This window comes from Rhinolophus sinicus, linkage group LG15 (genome assembly GCF_036562045.2).
Source record: "Rhinolophus sinicus isolate RSC01 linkage group LG15, ASM3656204v1, whole genome shotgun sequence".
NCBI lineage: Eukaryota > Metazoa > Chordata > Mammalia > Chiroptera > Rhinolophidae > Rhinolophus > Rhinolophus sinicus.
Genome location: NC_133764.1, coordinates 19,516,050 through 19,522,546, shown reverse-complemented (window position 1 = coordinate 19,522,546; position 6,497 = coordinate 19,516,050).

Sequence of the window (6,497 nt, the reverse complement as noted above, 5' to 3'; positions counted from 1 at the left end):
TTTATATGTTTATGTTAATCCCGCCCCCCAACCCACCCGCCCACACTAGATAGTTTGATGTCAGGAGTTTTATTTCTGTATCCCACATAGCTCCCAGAAATAGTACCTGCCCATTTTTAGAAGTCCAGCAAATAGTTGCAGGAGTGTGTTCACCAGGAAGTGTGGTTTCACCAACGTGAACACCCCTGGACACTTATCTGTGAAATTCCATCACTGTAAGGTGTGGGAAGGGCCTAAAGTGGTTTTGAATATAGGCATTTTATTAATCCCCGTTCCCTTCCCCCCTCTGTCACTCTGACACCATCCTCAGTGACCCATAGACTCCTGATAAGACACACTGCACACACTTGCCATCTTCTCTGTAAACACCCATCTGTCATATGCATGTGGCTTAATCCACACAGATGTTAGGTTTTCCTCCTGATGGATGGCAGCTGATGTAGTAGCTGATTGGCCTGAATCCCCAGTTCAACACACACGTGTACACATGCAAACAAGCAGGGAAGCCCGGTATAATAGACTGAATCCAGAAATCCAGGCTTTGAATCTTGGCTTCATCACTTATTAGCTGTGTGGTGTTAGGCAAGTGTCTTCGCTTCTCTGAGCTTTGGACTCTTCATCTGTAAAATGAGGATTGCAAGATCCATCCACCTAATAGGGTCATTGAGATGTGCCAGGACATGGCACACAAATCACTCAAAACACGGTGGCTGGCTGGCTTCCCCTGCCCCTCTGGCCGGCTCATGGGATTCTCATTTGGAATGCTGTGTGTCACTCCCCATCTTCCCCAGGGTGAAGGAGGTCAGGCTCCAGGCCCTGAGGGAAGGGGGACATGACCAAGAATAACCAGCCAAGAGGGTCTTGACTGTGTGGGGGTTGAGGCCTAGCCCAGGAGTAGGTCCAGAGAAACCAGTGAGAGAGACCAGCAGGGTCAGAGGGCGTGGGGCTGTTTACCAAAGAGGCTGAAAGATGATTCATTTCCGCTGCTTTAGATGAAAAAAAGGGACATAAATAAATCTCCCAGGAGAAAGACGGGAAAGGCATCCTAAGGTATGAAGGCTAGGGGAGGGGGGAAAGTAGGGCGAAAGAGAGGGGACAGGCCAAGGACACATTTCTCTGCTGCCCAACGCCATTGCAAAGCTATGAAGTTGTGCGTGGTTGTTGGGCACCCCAGCCCTCCCCTGTCTGCATACTTTGTCCACCAGAGTTGCTCTTCTCTGGTACCTTGAGTCCATCTCATTGTCCCCTCCCTGGAGGTCCCACAAAGCCAATCCACGAGAAAATATAACATCTCCTTTACAGCAAGGAGCCAGAGATTGAGAGATTCCTTTAGCTTCCCTTCTATCCATCCTTATTTCTGGAAGTTTCCATTTAACAGACTTCTAAGCCTTAAGGTGGAATTTCAAGCATTTTCAAGGGCAAAAAAAAAAGATACTGTTTATTTTGTTTGTGATGGGTTTCTTTCCTTCTTTCTTCTTTTGGGGGGAAAAAGGGGAGAGAGGGATAATGCTAATTAACTGAGTGTTTTACAGAGAGTTTCACACCATTTGCTCACATTTGAGTTCCATGACAGTTGTCTGCAGGCAGTATGTTAACTTCAGAGGAGTTGAGTTACCCCAGGTTATAGAGCCAAATAAGGGGCAGAACAGGGGCCTAAATCCAGGTCTCCTATTGTGGCATCCACCAGCTGCAGGTTATGTCCTGAAACCCCGCAGGACCAGCTCTCTCTTTAGTCCTCCCATTCCTTGATATATATATATAATGTTTAAAAATATCATGGTAAAATTTCTATAACATAAAATTGGCCATTTTAAGTGTACAATTCAGTGGCATTAGTAATTACATTCACCATGTTGTGCAACCATCACCGTTTCCAAAACTTCGTCACCACAAAGAGAAACTCTGTATCCCACTCGTGGGTATGGACATGATCAAAGCTGAGCTCAGCTCTGCGTTCAGGAACCAGAAGCTGGTCCCACTGTGCCAAAGGCGACTGTGACCGGGGTGGATGCTGGATGCCCAGCACTGGGATCAGGGGCCAGAGTCTGAGAGGCAGGGTGGGCTGAGGCCATCCCCCTCGTGGGCTCTGTCCATACAGCAGCTCTTGGGGTGAGGGGGCAGTCTGGGCCCTGGGACAAAGTGTCCTCTGTAAATAAAGCTCCCAGGGACCCTCAGAGCACAAACATCCAGCTCTGCTCTCAGGATCACTGTCTCTGTCGCAGCAGGACCGGAAGAAAGCTTTCAACCACATTCCCAGCCCTGGACCTGGCTCCAGATCCCAGGGGAAATAGACCACAATCCCTTTGAAAATTTAAATAATTTTAGTTTCAGAATTTAAAAAACCATAATTAAACACCAGCCACAATGATGGCTATCTTTATTCAGGGACTGCTGTGTGTCAGGTCCCTTACACACATTATCCCACTGAATCTTAACTACAACCCTGACGTAGTGACTATTTTTATGCCCATTTTACAGATGAGGCAACTGAGGGCCTGCAAGAGAATTTTAGTAAACATGTCCAAGGTTACCTAACTGAGATGATGCATACTAAATGAGACATACATTTGATTCTAATCCAAGTTTGCCTTGGGCTTTTTCATTAAGATATTAGTTTGACCCATATGATATTGACTTACAAAAATAGTAACGTCATGCAGTTCAATCTAATGTTATGCTCTTAATAGTCCCATCATCAATCTTCATTAACATTTTCATGGATTTCCTTCTGGTCTTTTATACATCTTTTTATATGCTCGGGATCATTTTTTTCATATAATTTTATATCTTTTTTTACTTTCTTTACATAATGTCTCATTATTATAGAGGCTTCATTTTAATGGCCATGTAACATTGCATGGGGTATGTATATTTCCTTGTTGTTGGACATATAGCTTGTGACAGATTTTCTGCTGTTATACATATTGCTGTATGAGTATCTTCGTGCCCAAAGCACATCTCTTTAACACTGTATTTTCAAGCATCGTGCACTCTGCTGGAATTGCTCACTGGTTTGCTGGTCTCCTCTACTCATCTAAGCTTCATGAGGACAGGGGCAGGTCAGTTGTGTCCTCCTGTGTATCCCCTGCCTGCCTTAGCAGGGATCTGAAAATATTTGCTAAATGAAGAAATGAGTTTGGGTAAAAAAAATAAAAATAACCAATAAAGTAAGAAGACTTGGGATCACAAGTGTTTTCCTTTTTCAAGGCAGGCATGTGAAACAGCGGAAAATCAAGCAGCCCTGCGGAAGAATCTGATCCACTTTACCTACTTGTTTGAATATCCAATATTTGTCTTTAACAGGAACCAGCTCAGAACCCAGAGGGACTTCCCGTTGCAGGACTGCCAAAGTGTCTTCTCACTTACTCATTAAATACTTATAAGGCACATACTATGTGCCAGGCACTGTTATGGGTACTCGGGATATAGCTATAAACAAAGCAAACAGTTCTGCCTTCGTGCAGCTTACCTTCAAATGGAGGAGACAGAAAATGAACAGAGAAACAAATATATTTATATACGATATGAGACCAGAGTGATAAATGCTATAAAGGAAAACAGAACACAGGGATAGGGAGGGATGGAAGGTGCTATTTTCATAGGGAGATCAAGGAAGCCCTCTCCGAGGAGGTGACATTTGAAGGGGGATGGAGTTTGCCCCCCTTCATAGGCTTCTTTGGATATCGATTATTTTAAGATGGTTATTTTTATTTATTTTTGGCGGGGGGAATATTGGGGAACAGTGTGTTTTTCCAGGACCCATCAGGTCCATGTCAAGTCATTGTTTTCAATCTAGTTGTGGAGGGTGCAGCTCAGCTCCAGCTCAAGTCATTGTTTTTCAGTCTCATTGTAGAGGGCACAAGCTCACTGGCCTATGTGGGAATTGAACCGGCGACCTTAGTGTTATGAGCACTGAGCTCTAACCAATTGAGCTAGCCGGCCATCCTGGTTATTTTTAAGAAACGAAAGACTGAGGAAGAATGTTTGAATTTCCCCCTAACTACCTAAAAGAATTGAGGTAGAGGGCCTGTTCCAGGCAGGGAGGTATCACCATAGATAACTATAGTTTAATCTGAACTAGGTGTGACAGAGAGGAACCTAGCAAGGCCCATTGATCAAAGTCCTCTCTGTGTCCCATTGTTAGAGAGGCCAGTAAGCATTTGCTTTTCTATCTCCATGTGAATTGCCTCCCTCTCTTTTGAAGTCTCAAACCACAAACCCCCTTTCTCCTAGCTCAAGATGGCACGTAGCTTTAACTGCCCAATTTGTCCTTGGGCCCCATATTCTTATGGAACCCCTGCACATACGTATGTTATTACATTTGGTTATTTTCTCCTATTAATTTGTCTTATGTCATTTTAATTATTTGACCAGACAGAAGAACTAAGAGGGAAAGGGGAAGTTTCCCCTTCCCCCACAAATTGAAGCAAAGATGTGAAGGAAGAGTTCCAGCCAACCAGGCACCTATCTGAAAGAAAAGTGTCCCAGGAAAAGGGAACAGCAAGTGCAAAGGCCCTGGGGTGATAATATGCTTGGGGTGTGCTTTGTCCACCTCCTTTGAGCACAGAGCTGTCCATCTCCATGTCCCTGTGCTTTGATCATGCTGCTCCCTTTCCTACTCCAGCTCCCTCGCCTCTACATCACCCTCCAGCCCAGCCCCCATTGGTTTAGCAAACTCCTGCCTCCACGCCCAGATTCAAATCTTACTTCTTTCAGCTTGCCCTATTGCCCTCACCTATGCTCTCACTATGTTTGCATTTCTTTTTCTTTTTTTTTTTTTGACTTGTAAAAAAACAGCATTAAGGTTTTTATTAGTGCAAAATTATTATCTTTCAAATATACTCATGAGGTGTTAAAGTATCTGGGATTTTTCTTGACCAATGACCTATCTTCCAGACTCTTCCCACCAGTCCACCAAAACCAGTTCTGAATTTTGATTCGCATTTCTATTACAATCATCATTAACATCGTGCTATGATTGTTCTTCATCTGTTTCGTTCCAGTTGGCAGTGATCTCGTTAAGAGCAGACTGTCATTCATCTTTGTACCGTTGGCGCCTAGCAGGTGCTGGGCCTGAAAACTGTTGGTTGATCCATTGATGTGACATGTCCAGGATAGGAGCATCCATAGAGACAGGAAGCAGATTAGTGACTGCCAGGGGCGGGGGGAGGGAGGGTACCAAATGCCACTGAATTGGACACTTTAAAATGGCTAAAATGTTGACTTTTATGTTATGTGAATTTTGCCACAATAAAAAAAAAAATGTTGGTTGAATTGAGTGGAGTTGAGAGCCTCTTAAAACAGGCAATCCGGCTACGGGAGTTAGTATTCTGAATAAAATGCAACAACCCAATAGAGATCTAGGTAGTTGAAAAGTCTAGTTGTAGTCTCTGGAGAACCATAAAAATAAGTCCTGAAAAAACACAAGAAAACTGAGTGTTTACATTTTCTATCATTACCTGGAGCACTGAGTGAGAAGTTAGTCCTGGAGGTTTAGTCACGACTACAACTGAAGGGATTAAGTGACATCTGTTGGAAATTTGATTTTGAACACTGGGTGCTACCCTACTGAACTAGAGTTTCAAAATTGGGTTCAAAAATCTAGAACTTCTGGGCCGGCCCGGTGGCTCAGGCGGTTGGAGCTTCGTGCTCCTGACTCCGAAGGCTGCCGGTTCTATTCCCACATGGGCCAGTGGGCTCTCAGTCACAAGGTCGCCAGTTCAACTCCTAAACTCTGGGAAGGGATGGTGGGCAGCGCCCCCTGCAACTAGCAACGGCAACTGGACCTGGAGCTGAGCTGCGCCCTCCACAACTCGAAGCTGAACGGCACCCTCCAAACTAAGATTGAAAGGACAACAACTTGACTTGGAAAAAAGTTCTGAAAGTACACACTGTTCCCCAATAAAGTCCTGTTCCCCTTCCCCAATAAAATCTTTAAAAAAAAATCTAGAACTTCTATTTCCTTTACATATACCTAAATCACATAAAGGATTATTTTATTAAGCATCTAGGTATTTTCCTCTTGAAGTTGTTTCTTAGATAATCACACCTCATCTCAATGTACCTAATCAATTGTCCAATTAATCTCTCACTGTGTAACATTTTTTATTCTACCTATGATTTATACAATTTCATTTTCACAAAGAGTGATACTTTGAGCTTTATTTTGCAAAAGAGAAGATTATTCTTAGAGAAATAAGCTGTGATACACATATATGATATGTAGTCGTGTTGGAGCATGACCCCAAGTATTCTGATTCTGGGTCTCAAATTGTGAATGGTGTTTTTAATTTTGATCATATGCCTAATAATTTTAATTATGTGCAATACTAAAAAAAATAATAAAATGTAACATAAAAGCAGAAAAAAAAATCCCCAACTTCTCCCAGACTAAGATTAATAGGACCAATTATCTTTCCTCCACAAAATACCCTGATCATGGGGAGGAATCAAAGAATTATGTGCTCCCTGCCCTGAGTGCTCCAGCCAAGAATTGG